The sequence below is a fragment of the Pinus tabuliformis genome, chromosome 5_1 (assembly GCF_031772625.1).
Source record: "Pinus tabuliformis cultivar Carrire ecotype Pingquan chromosome 5_1, CPIR1, whole genome shotgun sequence".
Classification (NCBI taxonomy): domain Eukaryota; kingdom Viridiplantae; phylum Streptophyta; class Pinopsida; order Pinales; family Pinaceae; genus Pinus; species Pinus tabuliformis.
The window spans coordinates 173,987,897-174,013,686 of NC_142305.1; positions in this window are offsets into that span (position 1 = coordinate 173,987,897).

The following is a 25,790-nucleotide window of genomic DNA, read 5'->3' on the forward strand; positions in this document are numbered from 1 at the left end:
TAAGGAACTATCACCCTTAGAGTGGGATAGGGTCATCCGAGTCGGATACTTTTCCCTACAACAACAGGGGTGAAGAAGTGGGATTGAAACTAGTGAAATGAATCACATAGCGTCAATCGTCACTTCCGGGGCTTGCACCCGGTAACCAGGACTTCCCGGGAGGTCACCCATCCCAGATCTCCTCTGGCTCAAGCGCGCTTAACTGTGGAGTTTTCCCCACAATCAAGCCCACTTAGCTTGCTACCCATTTGCAAAACCTTAGCAAGTATTGTGCCTCATGAAATATCTATTCTATCCAAAAGGTTTCCTAGTGATTCTAACGGAACTTCCGATAACGGTGGACTAATTTTTGATGAAGAAGGATATAGAGTGATCCCGACTCCAAATTGCGATGGAGTACTAGATGGTGGATCCTCCACAATCTCTTCTGTAGCAATCAAAGCGGGTGGAAGAGGTAGACCATCAGGTCCGTAAAATATTTCCGGTGCCGAAGAAGGTATAGATTCTGTAGCGACTAATGTTTGGGGAACAACACCTTCCGAATCAGCTATTGATGGAGCCGGTTCAGATATATAAGTGTTTACCTTTACACTAGGATCAGTTCTACTGTCCTCTTGTGGCTACGGAACTTCTTCTATAAAGGCAGGGGTACCAGAAAAGTTTGGAGTAATCGAAGTCTCGAAGGGTGTCGTAACACTTGTTCCAACCCGACCAGGGGACTTTGAGACGGTTAAACGAGTTCGCTTTGTCCAGAATAGTTTTGATTCTGGGGACAAAGACAGTTGACTCGTAAGCCTCCGCGAACGACGGGGTTTCAATTGACTTTCTTCCATGATTGCGGATTACTCGATCAACTAAAAATAAAGGGGAAAATGTTTCCGAATTAAATGAATTTTAGATGCTTTGACACAACTTGTTTTTTCAATTTTTAAGAGTCGAGAAAAAACAAAAGATCACTCTAGTCACCTTCGATTTTTAATGAGCATAAAGTGACAAGTGCTCAGATGGACCTTTTCCTTTAAGGAGTCTGAAAAGGAATGAAAGAGACTACTCTAGAAATCTAGACAGAGGGATTACCAAACCAATCGAAAAACTGCAGAATACTTTTTATGGTACGACAATCAATCTTCCCGAATGTTGTGTTCAGTGCATTGCGATCGATATGGCGGCAGACACGGCTTCCAATGGATAAAGGATATAGCCTATTGTGGTATCCCAATATATACTCGACGGTACGTGGGAGCACAAATCCGTACTGGCACTTGTCGTCTCAAAGAGGAGGAATCACCCAACCAACAGTGAAAGCGACAGTTACTAGGCTTTACAATGTTGGAATACGTCTCTAGCCTAGACTTCTAGACATTGTGCGTAAGGTTCCAAATCGTTTTTAGGTTCATTAAATTTATTTTACAGTTGATCTTTCTTAAGAAATTTGCCTTTCAAGTTCACCGCATGATGTAGATGTACAATTCCTAAAATGCAATCTAAGATGATAAACAACCGTTTAATCTTCTTTTTGCAATGAAAATCCTAGCTACTAAAGAAAGAGAGACATTATTCTTTCAACATAGAGCAAAGATCACACACTAAATGCACTGTCCTAAATCAAAGCAACAAGCAGTCTAAATGCAAATGCACATGCATGTATTTGTTTTCAGCTTTCTTAATGTGTGAATGACAAGAAGAATGCTAAGTACAAATCTGAATTATCTTTTCAAAGCGACAGTACTAACAAATTTATCTTCAAAAACGAAAGGAAGATAATGATGACACTTTACTATTTTGATTTGAAAACTATTTTCGAAAATTGAAAAACTACTAATTCAAATGAAATACAAGAGTAACTGTATAATCGACCATCAAGAACAATATAATTCCTTTCTTTGACTGAAAATGGTACTTGCGACACTTTCAAATCAAAAGACGACAGTACGACTATGCTACTACTTTGCAAAAGAGAACTAAAAATGATGGAAAATACATAAAAACAGTCACATTTCTTTTCACAATGGAGGCGGAATGATGGAAAGGAAAGGGGTTTCCACAGTGTTATATTGATCACAGGCAGTAAAACTCCAGAATAGAGCTGAAAAGAATGAAGAAAAACCAAAACCTGGAGGAAAAATTAGCCTTTTCTTATCATCGCACCTGTAACACAGGGAAATAGGGATGCATCCCGCCTACTGCACACGGGAAGTGCGATGCATCCAGATTTCCTTGAAGAGAGGGTGCGATGGTACCGGGACGAGACTTTACTTGGCTCTTGGTCACAGTTTGCAACTCAGTTCAGGGATTTAGGCCGAGAAAATGATGTACAGTAAATAGAAATCACAGGGGCTGATCTAATGAGGTTACTAGAGCCACCACTAACGAAATTAGAAAGTTTGCAAATCAACTGTTCAGTTTATAAACAAAACCCAGAGATAGACTGAAGCAACATTGATCTACTTTGCACTTGCATAGAAAATGCAGTTCGAATGCTAGCTGGCTTGACTTCAGGCTCCGTCTGTAAGTTTATAAAACAAACAAATATAGACAAACAAACAATCTATTCTCTCCCCAGTATGGTCGCCATTTTTCTATCGGGAAATCTAGTGTCCACTCGGAGGTGCTAGTCCCACTAAGACTGGTAGCTATCTTAGAAACAAACAAACTAAAACTACTTTCGTTTTCCTTTATGAGAAGTAAATGAGAGTGGAATGAAGGACACCAACCTCAGTCTTGCACTTGGTTCCTTGCTCGGTTCCTCTCCCTTCTGACAGATCCTTGCTGCTTCTCCTTCGTCTACCCAGCTTCAAAGAGCACCTATGGAATAAAAGCAACATAATACTATCGAAGAACAGAGATCTACAATCATAAACAATATAGGACCAGATATATATTGACCACACAAATGCATATATCATCAAAACATACAAGAATGTGGAGGAAAACTTGAATAGCTTTATTAATAATCAAGAGTAGCAAAGAGGATTACAACCAATTGTTCTGACCCAACATCATCCTCCAGAATGAAATCCCTTCTTTCACCTCATGAAAATCTTAGATCACCCAACACTATGATATTCCAACAAGAAACCAACAGCACTTCCTTACAAGATACAAAAATTACAACCTTTGGATCTCTGGGATGAGGGATCCATATATAGATGATTGCAGGGGGTGAGTTAGCTTCTGGGATTTGATTAGTGTCCTCTCTCTGATAGTTCTTGATTCCACTTGGAGAATAATGATCTCTTACTCATCCCTGGGCGAATTTAGAGAGGCAAGTGTCACAGGAGAAGTTTCTGGAAGATTCCATGATCATCCACCTCACAAACTGTCTCTGCCATTTGTCCACTCTCGCCCATCGCACCCCATAGAAGGGATTTCCAGTATGCATCGCACCTCCCGTGTGCATTTAGGTGGGATGCATCGCACTTTGACCATGGAGCAGGTGAGATGGTCCAGTTTTGACCAGTTCTGAGTAGTTTTTTCATGGAGAACTTCTGGGAGATGATATAATCAGCTGACCTTGTTCTTTTAGGGGATGGAACAACACTTTTAGGGACTTAGGAGCCCTTGTTTTATGGACATGTTTGATTGGGGTTGCAGTGCCCAAAAATGTCTATAACACTCCCTACCGATTATTTTCTTGCTTTGGTTTACCTTATTGACTGCGCATTGTCTTAGTAACGGATTATCCCTGCTGGCATAGTTATCTATCAGCTCTTACAATCCCTCAACTTCCTTCTGATCCCATGGTAACTTCATGCAGCTCTGTAGAAATGACTTCAACACTGTGGTATCTGAATCTTGTGTTGCAGTAGCATCTTCAAATTTCCCCTTTCGGAAGACTATTGACATCAGGTTCTGAGATGTAGAAGCACCTGGACTCATAAAATTATTTCTTGCCTCCATGAATGTTGTGGGGAAAAATGCCTATGCAGGGCGATCCTATCCACCTAAGGTGTGACAGTGCCTTAGCAACAAACAGAGACAGTTATTCTAGTATTCTTCCTTTATGAATTAAGAATGAAGAGAGATGGATGGACTAACCGGTGTCTTCCGTTTGTCCCTCGATCCGGTTTCTCTTCTCTTTGGGAGTTCACAGCTACTTGTCTTCTCGCTCGCCCAGCTTCAACAGGTATCTGCAAGATCACAAGAGAAGAACACTACACAAAGACATAGATTCATAATCATAACTAGTTCAGGATTAGAAGTAAACTAAACATACTAATGCAATCATACATCAAAGATACATCAGTATATAGGAGAAACCAAGATAGCTTTATTGATGAATAACAAGGTTCAGGAAGAGATACAACCTAGAGGGCTCCAATCCAGCATCTCCTTCCCAGCAAAATGGAATTCCTATCTTCACCTCCCTTCAAAGCATTAAGCACCCAATGATTCCAATCTCAAACCAACAGCAATTCTTTGCAATAACAAAATTCCAGCCTCTAGATCTCATGGAGGAGAGATCCATATATAGATGTTTGGAGAGAGGATGAGTCAGCTTGAGATCTGACTAGTGTCCTCTCCCTCTGTCAGTTCTTGATTCCACTTGGAGGTTCTTGCTTCCACTTGGAGATTTTGGAACCTCTTACTCATCATAGTCGAATTCTCTGAGGCAAGTGTCATTTTGGAAGCTTCCTGGGTTTTGACACCTTGTGGAATGAACTTGCCACATGTCCAATCTCGCTCAGCGCAGGTAGCCAGTGTTGGCTTTGACATTCAGCACAGGTAGCTAGTGTTGGCTTTGACATTCAGCGCAGACAGCTAGTGGAGCCACTGAAATGATCCTGAATTGACTTGTTTTTGAGCAGTTTTTTGGTGGAGAACTTCTGTGAATTGTTGTGGTTTGTTAGCCTTGTTCCTCTAGGGGTAGGAAAAACATGTTTAGGGACTTTGGATCCCTTAGATTATGGACATTTCATGCTCAATGCTGTAAGGCACAAAAATGTCTATAACAGTTGCCCCCTAAAGTATGAGGTCGTTTATCGGGTGAAATGCTTTATCCAGGAGGGTCCGAAGTTCATCCAATGCTGGGAGGAGACCTGTAATAAGATACAATACAATACATTAATTTTCATACTACTTTCATGATCTAGCTGAGGCGGGCATTCCCATGCTCAGCTTTATAAATTCATTTTTTCTGTACATCGAACAGACAATCGTCTGATGGTAGACTGATAATTTTTTATGAAATTATCATCCTTTGGATAGGATGATTATCTGCTGCAATGATGTACATGTCAATGTCTTTATCTTTCCTGATTATATGTCGCAGCCCGGATGGATGAAACTAGATCTGGGGTCTTCAAACTCGTTCGCTCTTCACTCTAAGTACAAGTCGATCCATGTGAGAAATGTTCTGAAGTCGAACATGGAAAGACATCGCTTGATTACCGGTCAATGAGGTAAACCATTAACAAGCGCGAGAGGAATCACCGATAATAATAATGACCCTCAAGGTACTACAGTACAATTCACGTGGTGTGAATTGGCGTCGAACACCACGCAAAATCTTTCGGTCGAAGGTCATTGATGTATACATGTCGCCGGAAGTGAGAAACTTGCCATTGAGGCATGCAAGCTTCAAAGTACTGAAGGGGTTGTTCCTAGATCAACTTCTTGGATAATGAGCTGAGGTCGACAAGAAGCGATCCGTCAAAGGAGGGCCTTAATGAATCCCACATCAATGACACGGAACGGATCTGATGATTTTGATGGAGGTGAAAACGATTTGTGACATATGATTCAGGGTGGCGGTCATGAACGGATGAAGGATAATGTATGGCAGTGGATGGGACATGGTTGACTTTTTCTGAACGACTTCTCTTGAACATATGGCGACACTGATGCGATGGATCGGTAGCATTACCCCAAATATGGATGGTATGGCGAGACCATGGTGATGTGACCGGTGAATGAAACAACCCAACCCGATTGTGGTATGGAGGAAAAGTGTCATGTTCAAGAGCGACTTGCTACCATCAAAGTTTTCTTGAGTTTCTCCCAATTTTTCCCCAGTCATTGCTGACCAGTACCTCTTTATTTTTGTCAAGCTTGAGGAGGATAACATATGCTTGTTCTATAGCCTGCCCTTCGAGCAAGCCCATCGCTATGTTTTAATGAGCCTAGCGATAGTGAAACTCGTTCTCGTCTAAAGACAAGTTTGTCGCTATTTAATGATTTTAACGAGTCTAACGACAAGGATAACTCGGTCCTTTTCATTTTTAGAGAGTCTAAAAAGGTACATAAAGTTAACTCCAAAAGTCCTTTTTCGTCATCTAATCCCTTTAGTCCGAAAAAGTATAAAACAATACAGAAGGGATGAGTTTTCGATAGTTTTAACGAGCCGAACAAAACAAGCACTCGATCTTTTTGTGCAATAATCCCTCAGGTCCAAAAAGATTAAAATCTAGAGGAGGGATAGCACTTCTTGTCCCTTTAACGAGCTGGAAGGCCAAGGACTCGGCAATATTTTCATATTTTATGAGTCAGTTGAAAAGAGCTTAAAGAAGACTCGTCTTTTGAGGAACGAGTGATAAACAGGGTTAGCAGCTGATTCCAGGTACAGGTTGGAATTTTCCAATCACGACAGTGTCACAAGGATGGCTAGGTGAAATCACTCTTCGCAGCTATTCCTCAAAATGGGTAAACAATCATATGGAGGTGAACGATCGGCCAAATGAAAAGTGGAGGTGACGGTGCAAACAAGACCAAGGCTTTAATGGCTGATAATGTTACATTCACAGTGGTTATTTACCGGATAGTGGTTCATTTTTTATTTTAAAATGAGCTTAAACGCTGGTGGAAACACTTGCTCATTGCTTATGTTTATTTTTTAACGAGCATGAAGTCCGCGTTAAAACTGCTCGGATCTTGCATTTATTTTTTAACGAGCATGAACTGTGTGCTAAAACTGCTCGATTAACCCAGTCATATGATAAGAGTGTCTCATTGAGATTCTATTTTTTATGGAGCTTCATCTCATAAAGCTTTGCCCCGGATCCTTTCGTTATGCAAGTTCGGAAATGACTAATCCTACGAGTTTAAAGGGTTAGACCTACAGGTTTAAAGGGAGGACCTAAAAATTTAAAAAAATAAATAGCCGCCCCTTGCTTGCACTCCAAAAGGTTTGCATGCCCCCAGGTATAAAGCACGATTTCAAGGTTACCTCTACTTCATTTCCGTCAAAACATTTGTTTCACCGAGAGAGACCTACCTCTTTCAGGTTACCCAAAGATTGTCTCGTTCGCGGGCACGAATAAAACACTTCTTCGGTGATGTCTACCGAGATAAAAAAAGGTGAGCGACGTAGCCCGCCGAATCACATAACTTTGACAAAAGAATCTTAGTCTAGAATAACCCCTCTTCCTAGACGGACGGGGTACAGACTAGTCATATTCTCCCGCGGAAACCTACTCTATACCCAAAGTTTCCCTGCCAAAGCAGACCAGGACGCATGCTCCCTAGGTTCCAGTCATATCCTCCCGGATTACTCGTGCTCATCAGGAGGATGGACCGTGGGTTGAGACACTTCTTGCGTGAATAGACCATTTAGGAATGGTACATGACTATTTGCGATGCATGATCCGGGAAATGAAAGTTGGTCCACGAGCTTGACCACTCTTCCTTCGTGCGGAAAACACATTACTCTAAAGAGTGAGGAGACGAGGGCTCCCATGCAATATATATAGTCTCGTCCAAGGAGTAGGTTATAATCCAAGGGTCCTTGAACGACCATCACGTTCATTTGAACGGTCTTCCCTTTCAATGTTATGGGCACATTGGGGAGGATCCCTAAAGGTCGACTGGTTCCTTTATCAAAGCCTGATAGATTTCTCATTTCAGGCAAAAGCGCTGGAAAACCAAGCACTTTCCAAGCAATAGAGGAAAGGATACTCACAGATGCCCCCTCATCAATGATAGTTCCAGCCATTACCATTCTGTATATTTGAGCGATAATTCTGAATGGTATACCAGCTCGTAACCGGGGTCTGCCTAGTTGGTTCCAGTCGAACGAGACAACTAGGTTGCTTGGTGGTGGGACCGAATAGACGGCTGGATATCACTCTGACGAACTTCCTTCCTGCGATAAAGGAATGGGGGCATTGCCCCCTTGTTCATTGGAGTCAGTGTTGATGAAGAGAATTTGGACGGTGTCGTCTTTATTCTCCTCTGTGATGGTATCATTTGAAGATAGAGCCTCTGAAGGCAAAACCGGGTCAACTGCCGCCTCAACCTTTTGACTTTCGTCAGGTATGGATTCAGATGGTTCATCTTCAATGATAGGTGCTTCGGCTGACCACCTGAGCGGGCCAGCTGGGTTCTGTACTAGTGAAGGACTTGGCAGGAGTTTTTGATATCCAGGAAGAAGTTGCGCTCGTAAAATCGGGCGATCTTCCAAAACTATTTTAGCCTCGTCTAAGAAGGGACAACGGTGGATGGCATGGTTGCCTTCACACAGTTTGCAGGGAAATCTAGCTTTCCCTCTCTGTCCTGGGGCTTCACTTCCACTAGTCGATGGTGTGCTGTCAACATGGCTATCAGAGGTTGACGCCACCGAATTGTGCAAACGGGGAAACCAGTCCCTTAGTATCCGAGGGATGCAGGGACAATATCTGTGGAAGTGGTCTCCCTTGCATATGACACATGGCGATTTAGGCCTAGTGAGTACTGTGTGTGGATTATTGTCAGACGACGCTTGTTTGCCCCCAGTCGCTTTTGGCTCCTTCTTCTTCTTCTCTTTCTTCTTCTTCTCCTTCTTCTCCTTAGGAACTCAGTTTTTTGTTCTACCAGTTCCGTCAAGCGAAGAGGAAGGAGGAGAGGAAGAATTATATGAAGTCGAAGGCTGGTGGGCAACTCTGGTTTGGTCTAACTGTTGATTCGACTGTTCAAGAATAGTGGTGTTCTGAACGACATTGGTTGAAAAGAGCCAGACCAGCAGGCCAATTGTCAGTCCTGGAAGCGACAATGTGGCCATGTGGGGCACACCAACATCTCCCCAAGAGGAGAAGGGACTAGGATTTCCACCAAGGGGAATTCCTTGGTTGGTGGGCTCCATATTTTCAACCTAAAGATCAACGCGGGAATAAAGGGTGATTGTTCCTTTTAAAATAAATTGTTAACGACGCTTTAGACACAACTTGCTTTTTCACTTTTAAAGAGTCGAGAAAAAGCTAAAGATGACTCTAGTCTCCTTCGATGTTTTAACGAGCCCGAAGTGACAAATGCTCGGATGGAATTTTTCTGTTATAGAGTCTGAAAAAGGCCAAAAGAAACTACTCTGGAGTTCTAGGCAGAGGGTGTGCCAAACTTTTCGCAAAACCGCAGAATACTTTTTAAGGTACGGGCGGTCGATCTTCCTAAATGCTGTGTTCAGTGCATTGCGATCAGTAGGGCGGCCGACACGGCTTCCTATGGATAAAGGTTATATTCCTATAGGGGTCTCCCAATATATACGCAACGGTACGTGGGAGCACAATCCGTACTGGCGCTATCGTCCCTCAGGAGAAATCACCCACCTTCAACGAGATCAACAGTCACCAGGCTTTACGACGCCGGAACACGTCTCTAGCCTAGACCTCTATGTTGTGCGTTATGTTGCAAAGCGTTGTTAAGTTCATTCAGTTTATTTTAAGTTGATCTTTTTAGAAGTTTGCCTTTCTGGATCACCACGAGATGTATGATACAATTCCTAAATGCAGTCTAAAGATGATAAGCAAGCTTTATATCTTTTCAACTTTTAAAATCCTAGCTACTAAGGGAAAAGAAAGACACCATCTTTTCTCAAAGAGCAATCAGCACACTCTAATGCACTTTTCCTAAATCAAACATGCAAACTATCAAGATGCAAATGCACAATGCAGGTGTTTGTTTTCCGCTTTCTTAGTATTGATGCCTACAAAGAAAGCTTTTTGTACAACTTTGAATTTGCTTTTAAATGACAAGTACAAACAAGTTTACTTTTTCGAAATCAGAAAGGGTAGAAGAGATTACAACACTTTACGACTTTCGAAATGAACACTTGTTTTGACACTTAAAAGAGACAAGCTCAAACCAATAAGCAAAAGCAAATGTATAATCAACTGCAAACAACGAATGAACTCTCTCCTAAGATCACGATCAACAGATCTGAATCAAGGGCTACAGGATGATTATTTCACTCATGCAAAGGAAAACTGTAAACGACACCACAAACACATAAAAACACTCACAGTCTTTTTGTACAAAAGGAGGCGGAATTTAAGCAGAGAAAAGGAGTTATCAGACTGGTACCTATGCTGGTTACAGGCTGCAAAAATCAGAGATCAAAACAGGGCAAAACAGAGCAGAGAACCCCAGCTGCACAAGGCCAAACTGGATCAGCGCAACCTCAACACAGGGGTTTTGACATTTAGCGCAAGTGGCCTTCACGCGACCTGAGTTGAAATGCAGAATCCCTTCACAGGGGTCGCGCTGAAGGAGAAACGAGAGTTTCTCACTGGGTTCTGGGTCACAGATTGCTGATTAATCAACGGTTTCAGGCCAAATAAAAGCAACAAGCAAGGTTCAATCAAAGGGATGCTTTGAGGGGGTACTAAGATCTATCACAAAGGATCATCAAATAATTTGTGAGTCCATTGTTCATATCATAGACAGATCCAGTGATTGGATCAAAGCAGCAACTGTCTACTTTGCATCTGAGAAGAGAAAATGCAGTTCGATTGTTATTGTTGAGTCTATGAAACAAAAAATGATAGAAACACAAATAAAATGATTAAACAAATCTCCCCAGCAGAGTCGCCAATTTGTTGTGGGGAAAAATGCCTATGCAGGACGATCCTATCCACCTAAGGTGTGACAGTGCCTTAGCAACAAACAGAGACAGCGATTCTAGTATTCTTCCTTTATGAATTAAGAATGAAGAGAGATGGATGGACTAACCGGTTTCTTCCGTTTGTCCCTCGATCCGGTTTCTCTTCTCTTTGGGAGTTCACAGCTACTTGTCTTCTCGCTTGCCCAGCTTCAACAGGTCTCTGCAAGATCACAAGAGAAGAACACTAAACAAATACATAGATTCATAATCATAACTAGTTCAGGATTAGAAGTAAACTAAACATACTAATGCAATCATACATCAAAGATACATCAGTATATAGGAGAAACCAAGATAGCTTTATTGATGAATAAAAAGGTTCAGGAATAGATACAACCCAGAGGGCTCCAATCCAGCATCTCCTTCCCAGCAAAATGGAATTCCTATCTTCACCTCCCTTCAAAGCATTAAGCACCCAATGATTCCAATCTCAAACCAACAACAATTCTTTGCAATAACAAAATTCTAGCCTCTAGATCTCATGGAGGAGAGATCCATATATAGATGTTTGGAGAGAGGATGAGTCAGCTTGAGATCTGACTAGTGTCCTCTCCCTCTGTCAGTTCTTGATTCCACTTGGAGGTTCTTGCTTCCACTTGGAGATTTTGGAACCTCTTACTCATCATAGTCGAATTCCCTGAGGCAAGTGTCATTTTGGAAGCTTCCTGGGTTTTGACACCTTGTGGAATGAACTTGCCACATGTCCAATCTCGCTCAGCGCAAGTAGCCAGTGTCTGCTTTGACATTCAGCGCAGGTAGCTAGTGTTGGCTTTGACATTCAGCACAGACAGCTAGTGGAGCCACTGAAATGATCCTGAATTGACTTGTTTTTGAGCAGTTTTCTGGTGGAGAACTTTTGTGAATTGCTGTGGTTTGTTAGCCTTGTTCCTCTAGGGGTAGGAACAACATGTTTAGGGACTTTGGATCCCTTAGATTATGGACATTTCATGCTCAATGCTATAAGGCACAAAAATGTCTATAACAATGAATGTATCTTTTTCTTTATGTAAATCAAACCCAACATTGTTCTAACTGACTTTTCAGAACCATGACTCTGACTCTAGTTGTTTGCCTTTAACCTTGTCTTCACAAGTGGCTACACCACTTCACGTGACTATATTGACACTCAGATCATCTTCGCGTGACTCATATATCATCATTTAAATATTCTGTGTCGGTTATTGGTTCTTCTTCTCTTGTATATTCACTATTAATATTGGGCAATCTTCTAGAACATGATCAAGTTGATGCCAGTACTGACACGAAGGGTGTGTTGGATTTTGACAATCACGCACAAAGTGTCCTAGTTCTCCACAATTGTAACAAATAATCTAGCTCCCACCTCTTCCAACTCCTCCTCCTCGTCCTCTTCTCTGTCCTTGAAATCCTCCATGATTTGTAGGTAATCCTTGGTCATTCTGCACGCAGTTTTCAACCTGCATCATATACAGTGGAGTTCTGTCCAATATTAGTTCATAACTTCGACAATTCCTTTCATCATGACTAACTGATTTACAAAAACATTGCTTTGGAGACTGTATAAACTTCTGTAATAGGGAACAATTATCAGTTGAATGTTTTCCTAAAACTTGGCAAATGCTACACCAGGTACTTGCACCAGTGCTTGATCCAATGGAAGATTCGGGTTTTAGCAGGTTAGGACCTCCCGCAGCAATATAATCCTAGTATATAAGGCATTGATATTTATTATGACCTTAAACTTTGCATTCTTTGCACCAAACTTCAGAATGTGTCTCTGACTTAATCTCCTTTCCCTTCTTCGGATCCTACAAATCCATATGCAGGCTTGCTAGCTACGCTTGGATCTGCGGAACTCCTACATTCGAATTTTGGATCAACAAATCTTCTAACTTCATTGTGATTTCCAACGCTTCGGCCTGAGACCCTATATTCTGTTGAGATAACAATAATCTTAAGTGAGGTAATAATTATTAATCTTAAGTGAGGTAATAATGAAGCTATGTACCAGTCCCTATGCTTTTCATCTGAGATATGAACGTTAGCTTGAACTAGTAAGCACTTCAGTCACTCATCTATAGCCCACGTAGATTCATTAACCCTTTACTTAATCTCCTTGATCTCAGTCACACACTAAGCTTTCGACTTCAGCTTCGTAAATTCTGCATTCAGTGCATCCTTTGTATTAGCCAATGAAGAAGTCAGGTGAGTCATGATGTATCTGATATACCAGGTAAGCACCCTGTCCTGTAACGCTGTAACCGGTTGTTCTTTCTTCATATCATCATCATTGATCTGTTTTTCTTTCCAAAAAACTTCTACAACAAATCACAACTATTTAGGATCCTCTAATCCCTAACCCCTAAATACAAGAATTTTCACTGTATTTTCCATAGGCAATAAGAGAGGTGGAGGTGGAGGTGTAGGTGTATGAGATGGAGGAAATAGTGGAGGTGGAGTGGTTGGATGTTGAATTCTAGAAGCACCCTGATCTACAGTCTCTGCCGCACCTTTGGGCATTCTAGGGCTACTTCGTTCTTCTTCACTTTCAGACTCTCCCAATAAGTGATTGTATTCACTTTCGAAAAATTTGTCTTGATTTGCTCTTAATTGCTTTCCACTTCGCATAGATCCAGTTGAACCCATCCTAAACAATAAGGTAAAGGCATAACCCTCTTTTCACATAAAAGCATTTTAATCCAGCTTTTTAGCAATTTCAGGTACTTACCTCTCGAACCTTTGAAAAATCATCGTTCAACTTCACTATAGCACATAGATGTATCTATTGCAAATTCAGTGATGAAACCGCCCAACATACTATCAATCCAGTAATCAAAATCCCTCGCAAACTTATAATCAAATCTTTCAATATGTTTGACAAATTCTGGAGTTGACACAATAGGATCATCATGCTTCCTGGTAGGTTCACTATCTTCTAATTTGGATAACCACTCATATAATTCACAATGGAACGATGACATAAAAAAATCATGTACTTTTGTTGAAGATACCTCTATAACCACTTTTCTTTTGATAAGTGTAGATTCCTATTCTCCTGGCCTGCAAACTCATGTATATTTTGATCTATCCACTTCTCAATTTCCTTCTTAGTTAGTATCCACTTATGCCACATCACACATCCCTCAGATAGATCCTGATCCTAGCAAAGGAACCATATGTTGCCTTGAGGGGGATTGGACCCAAATTCAGAGTTAGTTGCGCTGACCAACAAAACCCTACACTAGCGGCCCTTTCGGCAATAATTCGCCTACTGCAAGCTGCAATCTCACCTGAGACAGTATTGGGGGATGCTAGAACCAGGCTTCTACATCTAGAAGGCTATGTGATGTGGTTTAAGGTGTTTCATGCAGTTTTAGTTATGATATGACCTTTGTGAACCCTTATTCACGAACTTAAGTGATTTTCAGTTAAATAAATTTATAAATTGTGCGTAAACATCTAATCATGCATGAAATAACATATAACAACAGGTCCCAATATTTGCGGAGTTCTTAAGATAAAATAAAGATAAATTCTATTCGGTTGCGTGAAAATATAGAGAATACGCAAGTTCATAAAATTAGACAGTGAAAATTTTAAGAACCCCCCTAAATTTATATATATAATAAATGGGTGAATCCCCATGATGCATAGGAAAAATGGAAGGCGATTTTATCAATAATATAATATGTATATATATATTTTTTGGCGAATCTCTCACCAAATTATATTATCTTGTAAAATCATGGTGAATCTTTCATTGGATTATAAAATCTTGTAAGATCTTGGCGAATATTTCACTGAATAATAAAGGCTTTGTAAAGGGCTAACAAAGTTCATAAAGAGTATTTCTTGTAATGGTTTGAAGCCTTGCTAATCAATCCATCAAGAACCAAAATAAGTATATTCCTTATAAGGAATATAAAGATATTTCTCATGGAAAGTCAATTAGGTTTAGCGCAAGTGGTAGGGAGAAATCCTACATGTGACAATGTGGTGGACTCATAATGAGTATTTCTTGTAATGACTATGAGCCTTGTTTTCTAAGCAATCCCTCGAGGATTGAAATATGTATATTACTCATATGGAATATAAATATATTTCTCATGTATTGGAATATAAATATATGAGTGAGGAGTGGGAAATGAGCCACAATAAGTCCTTAGAAAATTGACACGAAGAAGATAACTGCAAAAAATAAAAAAGGTGAAAATGGAAAAATTGAGAAGAAATACAAGGGAAAAATGGTGAAACAACAAATTAATAATCCATGGGAGGAACAATGATTAGAGATAGTGAGGGAAGATGTTCCCTCAACCTAGGGGTAACAAAGGTAGACATTAGAACTCTCACTTATGCAAGTGTAGCTAAACAAACATTAAGCTCTATGCCAGTCATGAGAGGGAGGAAATCTAGGAACGAAATGTGAGAACAAGAATTTAAATGGAACAAAGCATTGGGATTACAATCCTTGCTCGTTGAGTTTGGGTACTTCCTTTGATACCTATTGAAAAATTAGGAATGATCTATCTATGTATCTTGTTATATAATTAGTTTGTAAAATAGTTGCCAAGTAGCTATGTTAGAGCATGGATTTTGTGAAATGTTTTTTACTCATCCTACGTATCTTTAGATGGAGATGAACAAATATGAGTATTGGAGATAGAATTCTCCCATTTTTTCGTTGTAACAAATTGTACAGGTATATCCATGTCCATCATTAAGTATGCCCCAACTGTATTGACAATATTCCCGAACCAAAAACTTTTTAGTACTAAAAATCATAAAAAATCCAACATTACATACTAAAAGAACATATTAATAAAATCTTCATGTTCAAAATGAACACGAAAGGTTATAGCGCATAAAGGTTTGCAATAGAAATCAACCTTAAAACTCCTGCAGCCAAGCAAAACAATGATAATAAGCCTGCATCTCCCTTGGAATTTTATGTATCAAGATGAAACCCCAAAATGCAAAGCCCTAGCCAAAAATAAGTGAGAACCCCTTGCATCAATCAAAAAAGATGGTTTTGCCCTACAAAAATGCTCAACATTTCAAAGCGACGTCCTTAAAATGTAGAGCCCTACATATATTCGCAAGAGCTAAGAAGGAAGATGAAATTTTACTATTTGCGAGCAGGTAAATAGCCCGATCATGATTTAAGTAATTTTTTGTTAAATTTCGAGGGTTGCGGCTTGCAATTCAACTCAAAAAAATTATAATGTAATTAACTTATTTATTCTTTATCTTACAATATTTTTTGAATTGCCAATTTTTACATCTTAGTATCATCCTCCCAGCAATCTAAGCACAAATAAGCCTATCATGTGGCAAGGAATCTTTTTTTCTACTATGGTTTTGGATTTTAGACCATCATTGGAAAACTTGGCTCGGTGTGAATAAAAATAAGTTTTGAATATTTAGTTTCTAAATATGTACTAATTAAAAAATATTTTATATAAGATTTGAAACTAAGGAGAGATTTAGTTTTCAGTTTTGAATATTTATTTTTTAAATGTATATTAATTACAAAAGTCTAGGGAGAGATGTAGTTTTGAGAGAGATTAGTAGATAAGTGTTGTTATGATTTTGCTTAGTGAATTTCAGTTTTAAAATTGTCTATATTGACAAAAATTATTACAAAATATTTAAATTTTAAAATGAATATACATGGTCACCTTAGGTACTATGATTGTTTCCTTAACATGATAAAAAATGAACTAGCTAGAATCTAACAACACTTTAGGATACCTCGAAGGACACATATAAAATAATAATTATAGTTATCATATATAAATAATAATTTATGTTTTAATTTAACGGAGTCAACATAATATTATATTGCATGATGGTTAATTTTCATATATATATATATATATATAGAGAGAGAGAGAGAGAGAGAGAGAGAGATATTAGACAAACCCTTGTAACTTGAAATGACCTCTTTAGTTTTGGAATTAAATTATATATATATATATATATATATATATATATATATATATTATTATTATTATTATTATTATTATGTTTTGTGAGTGACCTCCTTGTGGAAAAATATCATGTTTGAGTGATGATTATATAAATAAACCATTACAAATTTAATTATATCTCAATTCAGAAATTGAAAGTGAAGATAATCATTCACTCACAAATTTGGACAACTTGTAATTATAATTATCAAATCACTTTCCCTTTATATAATATTGTCTCATCAATCATTTTTATATCAAGTTAATTAATTATAATTTAAATGAATTTAAAAAAATTAACCATTAAGATAGAAAGTGATTAAGTCGTTAATATACGATATTTTACTGTACACAAACTATAAAATATAAAGCAACAAAAAAAACATTTTTCTCATGATATGAGAAAACCTGAAATCTCTCAACAACTACTAGTGCTTCTAGCTTTTTCTCAACCCCATAATTGATATTTTTCATATTATTGATTTTTATTTTTATTTAAAATGAAAAAAAAAAAAGATTAATTAAATGGATAGATGTCTTTGTTTTGGAATAGGGTTTCACAATCATGATCAACCTATGCAAACCTCCCAAGTGATATGTAGAATATGGGCACTTAATAGGCAAGGGTCATAGATGCTTCACCTGATCAAAACCATAATCAAAAGTAAACCATATCCCTATATAAAAAAACCTTACATTTTGCAAATCTAATCAACTATATGCCTATGTAAAAAAACCTTACATTCGTAGATGCTTCACCTGATCAAAACCATAATCAAAAGTAAACCATATCCCTATATAAAAAAACCTTACATTTTGCAAATCAGGGTATACTACTTTAAGAATTCACAATATACCTCTCTTTTGATACACACCAACCTAGATCCATCCTTAGTTAAGGTGAATGGGAAATGAGAATTAAAACCTAGTGAGTGGGAAATGAGAATCAAAACCAAGGGCTTCGAGGGATACCCAGAGGAAGAGGGAGAAGACAGATCTAGGCTAGTTTATGAGAATCAAAACCTAGCGAGTGGGAAATGAGAATCAAAACTGATGGTTTCGACGCATAGGAAGAGGAAGAGGGAGAAGATGGATCTACGCTAGTTTAATTCCCCCTTTAAAAAGACTATATTCCACATGAATATCATGGGAAATACCATGGGTTCTTATAAACCTGGAGCTCAAAAACCACTGATAACTTCTCGGAACAAGACAACATCCTTGGATGCAATAAAAAAGACCTCCCAAATGATAGCTAGAATATGGGCACTTAATATACAAGGGTCATAGAGGCTTCACCTGATCAAAACTAGAATATAGACACTTAATAGGAAAGGGTCATAGACGTTGCACCTGATGAAAACCATAATCAAAACTCATCAAAACCAGAATATGGGCACTTAATTGGCAAGACCATAATCAAAAGTAAACGATATCCCTATGTAAAAAATTATTACATTTTGCAAATCCAAGTATACTACTTTAAGATATCCCTATGTAAAACAAATCTTACATTTTGCAAATCCAAGTATACTACTTTAAGAATTCATAGCATACCTCTCTTTGGGTATACCCAAGCCAAGATCTATCCTTCTCTAAGCTTTGAGAGATCGACAGTTAAGGCTAATGCGAAATGTGAATCAAAACTGAGGGAGAGAGAGAGAAAGAGGGAGAATGAGAAGATGGATTTAGGATGGTATAATTCCCCCCTTTAAATAGACTATATTCCACATGAATACCATGGGTTCTTATAAACCTTGAGCTCAAAAACTAGTAATGGACAAAACAATATCTCTTGATATAATAAAAAAAATAATGTAGAATTTTCATTTTCACATAGATTTATTTTTATTTTTATTTCAAATTTACCTTTACTCAACAAAAATTAATTAAAAAATAATAACCTAAAATTTTTACATAAAATAATAACGTAGACTTTTCATTTTAACATAGGGTTATTAATTATCAAATCTCTAGATAGATCCAAAGTTAAAATGGATCTAGGTTTGTTTAATTATTAATTTTATTTTTTAATGTAATTTCTATTTTTATGTAATTTCATTGAGTCAAAATATTTTAATTTTTAATTAATTAATTAATCAATTTTTTAAATTTGATTGAGTCATAATGTTTAGATAACATAACATGACATTACAATATCTTTTCCATACCAAAAATGTAATAACATTAAATTAAAAAAAGAAAAGAAAAAAAAAACTATAATATTTTTTTTTATTGTAAAATGAGAGATGGTTTTTGGGCATGTTGTATTGATAAGTCATGGTATTGTAGAAAAGCATGTTCACAACTTAATAATGTCCATGGTAAAGTGGGGATGAATATCCATGGTTAAAAAAATTGTTATATTATAAGTATTAAATTTTTATGTGCTTATTGATAAAGTTTAAATATGGTTACAAAATTATTAGACTAACTTATATGGTAAAATGGATCTTAATTTATAACTATTATTTATATCTCATATATTTGAATGTGATAAGGGATTTAGATATATCTTAAAAGTAATTATAATATTTTTGCTTTTAGATTTAATTAAAAAATGTTATAAAATTAAATTCAAATAAAATATTTATAAATATTTTGATTGTGAAATGAGAGATGGTTTTTGGGCATGTGGTATTGGCCCATGGTATTAAAAAAAATTGCGCCCAATGTAAGGTATTAAATCATTTTAATCTCCCAAACCAGGGGCAAATATCAAAATTCGGCGATTTTAAGGGAATACGATTTCCCAAAACCAGCAAATCGGGCCAAATGAAGGTTCGGTTAGTTTATCCGCCCATTTTTTATTTTGGGCTAAAATAAAAAAATTAATTATTTTTTAATAAAATTGGGGCTAATTATATGAAAAGGGTTTTTAATAAAAAAATTCGCCCTCTTAAAATGTAAAAACCCTCAAATTTCGCCTTTGGGCTATAATTCGCCCCTAAAATTTACCATGAAATTAGACACAGATTTTCTTCAAATATATTTTACTACTTTAGATGTTCCTTATACATTTTTCCTGACCCTACACACACAGTTGCGGGGGCCCACGCACTCAGCTGCAGACTTACCAAGGTCTCCACGCGCTTAGTTGCAAGATCCTTCCCCTTCACCCGAATACATAAAGATCTTACAAAATCATACTCAAATGTATTTCATCCATTAAGTAATTGATCCCCATAGACTCATGACACCTTTTTATACTCTTATCTATTACAATACAATGGTCCGCAAACCATGGGCAGATCTTAAAACAATACCAAAATATAAGGGGTTTTGACCTTCCTAAACCTCTTGACTCTTATTTGACCTACGCTACTCGTGCTCCGCTCCTCAAAATTTAGAGACTTACAATATTTTAACAAAATTGACCCAAGAGACCTCGTCCCAACAATCCCGTAAAATCTATTTCAGTAGTATGGCAGTGCTCAATGCAAGAGGGCAATGGCTGCCACCTAAAAAACCACATTCTTATGCTACGGGAGGAAGGGGACTAACCACTAAGGAATATATACATGTTTTGGTAATGCCATTTAGAATCTCACTAAGCACCAGTCTAGTTCGGATGAGTGAAGAACCAAAGAAATGCCTTGGACCTGAGTGCCTAAATCCTCAAGTAAAGGATGGAAGCTTTAGGTACTTGGCTTATATTGTGAAATTTTTAACTTTCCCACTTCCAATAACTTGCGACAGGGAATTGTTACTCACCAACACCCCTTATTAGTTTAGAAAACGTATTGTCTTCTTTTTTTTTAATAATATACATTCTCATTTCTGTTAAGTGGAAAGTGCATTGATTTGAAAATATATTTTTCATTTTTTAAAAATACAAATTTTGAATTTTCCTATATGTTATTATGATGGACAATTAATGTCTCTTTAAATATGATCTTTCTTTTTTAAATAGTATACATTCTCATTCATGTTAATGTATACCAATATCTATATAAATTGATACCCATCCTCTTAATTAAACATTTAACATAATTATATCTAAATATCAGTCTTTCAGATTAATCACATCGTTAGGATTTGGTTGACGTTTCGAACCAACTAATGTGGTTCATCCTCAGGACAAGGTGAGAAATCAATTGATCTGAAGGAATAAATAGCATGGATGCATCATTTCCCAGAGTTAGCCATTGAAAATTAGCCGTTGGTAAATTCGTTACTAAAAGTAAATTTTTTTATTTAAGAATAAGTGATAAGGAGATGTCTGTTAAATTGTTTAATATTTAGTTAGAAACTAGTTGTTATGTAATAATTAAATATTTTATTTCGATATTATAAATTGATTATTTAATAATATCAATTTATATAATAATATTATCTAAAAATAATTAATTTATATACTATAATTTTTTAGGGTTTGACTTAATCAAGATATATTTGGTTAAATATTTACTGTTATAATAATAATATTGACCATAATTGTTAGAGGATAACTTATCTCCCTTAAATAGGAGGATGGCCAATGATAATTCTAAAGGTTAACTAGATAAATATTAAAATTCAAGATTATTTATTATACACAAACAAATTTTAGTTGTGTTAACCATTTTGATCAAGTATAGCCTGAGTAGCTGCAAATGGCATGGCCACATCAATGGGACATAGTGGCTGGAACCCCAAGCCTACCTGAAAAGGGTTGTGGCCAGTCGAGTTGTGGAGAGGCTGGTTATAGATATGCTAGACATAGGGGAGGCTCTCATCCCATGTGTGTGGATGCTTTGAGTTCTACATGCACATAATGTGTATGATCATCCTGTTGACGACCTCTGTTTGGCCATGAGTTTGGGGATGGAAAGTTGTGGACTTAGTGAGCTTGGTGTCCAGCATCGACCAGAGACTGGACCGAAATGTACTAAGGAACCTGTTGTTCTAATTTGAGATGATAGACTATGGGATCCCAAAGTGTACCCACACTCGTTCAAAGAAGAGTTTAGCAATGGCTTCCGCTATGATATTCTTCTTGTAGGAATCCATAATGGCCATCTTCGAGAATTTGTCGACGACCAAAAAAACACAGTCATTTCCATGCTTATTAAAAGGAAGGCCCGACATGTAATCCATGGAGATGGATTCCCAAGGTCAACTAGGGATAGTAGCGGAGTATAGAGGCCTTGCTTCTTGATGGCCGGTTTGGAAATGGTGCAGGCAGTGTAGGATCTGATGTACATCCTGACAACCTGTCAAAGATTCGACCAATAGAAATAATTCTGTAGTACTGCCACTGTTTAATCAACCTGAAATGCCCAATGACCCAACTATAGTGTGCTTCCCAAATCATCTTGGCATGCTCGCTTGAAGGAACACAAAGGTGTCCCAGATGGCATAATAAGGCATCCTGGAGGTGAAAATCTAGAACTTTCTAACCCTCCAAGAGGGTATAGTATGTGTGGCCGAATTCTGGGTCAGTTTTGTAGAGAAGTGGTCACTCAGAAGTCTCGTGCCCACAAGAGTTGAGCAGGTGGTTAACGCCATGATCAGTGGTTGGCTGAGGCAATATGCAACATTATTAGTGCTGCCCTTCTTATACTTGATATTTAAATGGAACTGTTGCAGGTATGTGGACCACTTCTGATGGTAATCATTCTGAAACTTCCCTTGCATCTGTATGAACTGTAAGGGCCGGTGGTCTGTGTGGATGATCGTTTCCCCCCCAAAATGTAATGCTTCCATTATCGGCAAGCCTACACAATGGAATACATCTCTTTGTCATAAGTGGGATACCTCTAGACTGTGTCTGAAAGTGTCTCATTGTGATATTCCACTAGATGCCCCTATTTAGTAAGGACTTCCCCAATAACATAGTCAGAGGCATTTGTCTCAATCTCAAATGGTTGTTGCAAGTCTAGTAATGTGAGCACTAGTGCAAAGCAGAGGCGATGTTTCAACTCTATGAATGCGTTCTGTTGAGATTTAGACCAAAATAATTTTGCTTTCACTCCTCCCTTGGTGACTTGAATCAAGGATCAAGTGATATTAGAGAATCCCAACATGAACCTGTGGTAGAAATTGGCAAGACCCAGAAAGTTGCGGAGCTCTTTCAGAGTGGTTGGAGCTGGCCAATCCCGAATGACATGGATCTTGGATGGATCCACATGCACCCCCCGTTCATCAATAATGTATCCCGGATACTGAACCTGGGTCATTCCAAAAGTGCATTTCTCCAAATTGGCACATAGCTTATGTTGTCGCAGTGTTTGGAGAACCTGTCGGATGTGGTGGAGGTGTTATTCCCAAATCTGGCTGAAGATCAGGATGTCATCCAAGTATACCACTACAAATGAGTTTGTGAATGGCTGCAATATGTCATCCATCAGCCTCATGAAGGTTGCAAGAGCATTTGTCAACCCAAAAGGCATAACCAACCATTCAAAAAGGCCCTCCTTGGCTTTGAAGGCAGTCTTCCACACATCGGAGGGTTTGATTGCTACCTGGTGATATCCCGATTTCAAGTCGATCTTGCTGAAATATTTTTCCCCTTACAATTGGTCCAGAAGGTCATCAATCCATAGGATCGGGTACCTATTCCGGACATTGATCTTGTTCAGCACCCGATAGTCAATACAGAGTCTCCAAGTCCCATCCTTCTTCTGTACCAACACGATTGGGCTCTCTATTTATCCATTTGTTTGTGAATGATAATTTGTATTGAATGCCAACTTTGCCCCTGAACCTGCAAATAGCTCCTTCCAAAACTTAGAAGTGAACAGAGCGTTCCTCTCCGACACTATAATATTCCTTTTTAAGAATTTCTCTAATTTGCTAATGAATTTATGAGTTTTGAAGTGACACTTCAGTAAAATGTTGGGGTCAACATGTTGCGTACACACTACTGAATCTGTAGTTTATTTATTTGTACTAAATGTACTCATAAAAATGAGACAAACATGGCGAAACGCTCTTCAGGCCAACCACTGATTTCTCATATAGTATCACATACATGGTTTGTTGTAGGTACATTTGGTAAAATAAACATATAAGGCCAGCACGTATGCTACCAATAACACTCCAGAATGACCGTTTGGTGCTTTTAATGAACTCAATAAGAAAGATACATCACAGAAGCACAAATATTCTAAATTAGACCTCAACCCAACACTCAAAACAACACGCTAAACCTGGAAATGATTTTCTTCACTGAAATATATTCCATTCTAGGCAAAAATAATAACTGAGCATAATGTTCATTACTAAAATACTATAGGTACAACCATAAAAAAACAATTTATTTAGTATAAACCATACCAAAAATATGTACCAACAATATAGTAAGCATTATATGATCATGGGACAAGAGCACAATGCACCAAAGGAAAAGGGAAACCTAATGTAGGATGGCTATCAACAGAATTACATGTACACAGAGAAAGTTTCATCTCCTTTCCACAAAGATACGCTGCCTAGAGAAGTAGACAACAACTTGTCCTTTAAGAATGATACCATATGTCCTTACCTAGCTATATTTTGAAATTAATACGTTGCCTTCATGATGACTTCAACCCAGGAAATGATTGGAATGTTAAGGCACAAGTACCCGCTGATGAAAATGTCTATCTTCAGGAAGTTTGCTCCAAATTGATGTCTTTGACCCACTGTTTGGTTGATGGAGACAATGAGAATGTTTTCAGGCTAGATATGGACCAAAATTCACTCATTTTGACCTCTGTTGCAATAGGAAATAATGTGCCAAATCCCCATGAAGGTTCCTATCACACTTTATTCTTGGATGAGTGCATGATTTGGATGGATATGAGCAAGAATTCTTGGAAATATCTTTGCACCCAAGTGTTGGTAATTCCACTAATTTGATCCTCTCCAATCAACAATGAATAATCCTCATGGAATGATGAATTTTCTTAAGAATGCGGCTTTGATTTTAGGTGCAAGAATTTTTGGTTGTTTGGGAATTAAAGAGCTAAAGAATTAAAAGACATACCCAACTCGGGCCTCTCTACAGAAAACCCATAATTGATCCTAACCACCAAATGCAATTTGGACCTTTGAAATTAAGAGTCTTAAACAACTCAATCATCTTAACCAAGGCCTGCTACCATGGGATCCATTAGTTTTCTCTTCCTTCTCTTGATTGATCCTCAATTTTCCTTGTCTCTGCAACTATGACAAGATCTAAATAATCACTGCATTGACTTCTACCTTCTTCTCCTATGCCCTTGCAATTTTTTTCTGAGCCACAGCCAACCTGCCATTTTTTGCTTTGCAACTTCTGATCTTTTCCCTCATAATCTTCAATGTATCTTCTATAACAGGAGAATAGTCATCTCCTTGTTTCCCAACTGATCTGTAGGGAGTGTCATGGGAATTGTAGTCTAGAATTTTTCTTGTCATATTTGATTCTCTTCTTCCTACAAGTGTGCCATGTCAGATAAACAAAATAGATACCAAAATCAAAACCATACCTCAATGACGTTTAGGGGGGACTTATCTCATCTGAAAGATCATTCCACATTAGTATGTGCATGTGTAATCATAATCAAATCAATATAACCACATCATGCATGACCATACCAACTATATACCATGAAGATTCATGAAAACCATAACAACGACAACATTAGATTTTACACCAAAGAGAGTGCAACCCACTCTAATACCACCATGTAACATCGCCTCCTCTCATATCTACCCACTTCAACCGCCTCACCTAGGGTAAAAATGATTCAAGGGGTTACTATGATAAGACTCAACCTTCTATATGACCTTAAAGAAATCAAGATGACAACATAAGACCTTATTGACCTCCCTCTGGTGCTAGAGGACCTCCAGGAGCAACCCAACGCCTCCAGGTGTCCAACCCCTTAGTCAAATTTCCTTTTCATTGACCTGGAGCCTTAGTCACTCCCTTTCCAAGGCCTCAAATGGACTTCAAGCCTCGAATGACTCCTACAGGCCTTCTTCCCAATGACTGTGGACTTTTCCAGTCTATTCTATGCCAGTCACCCCAAATTTTGAGCCCC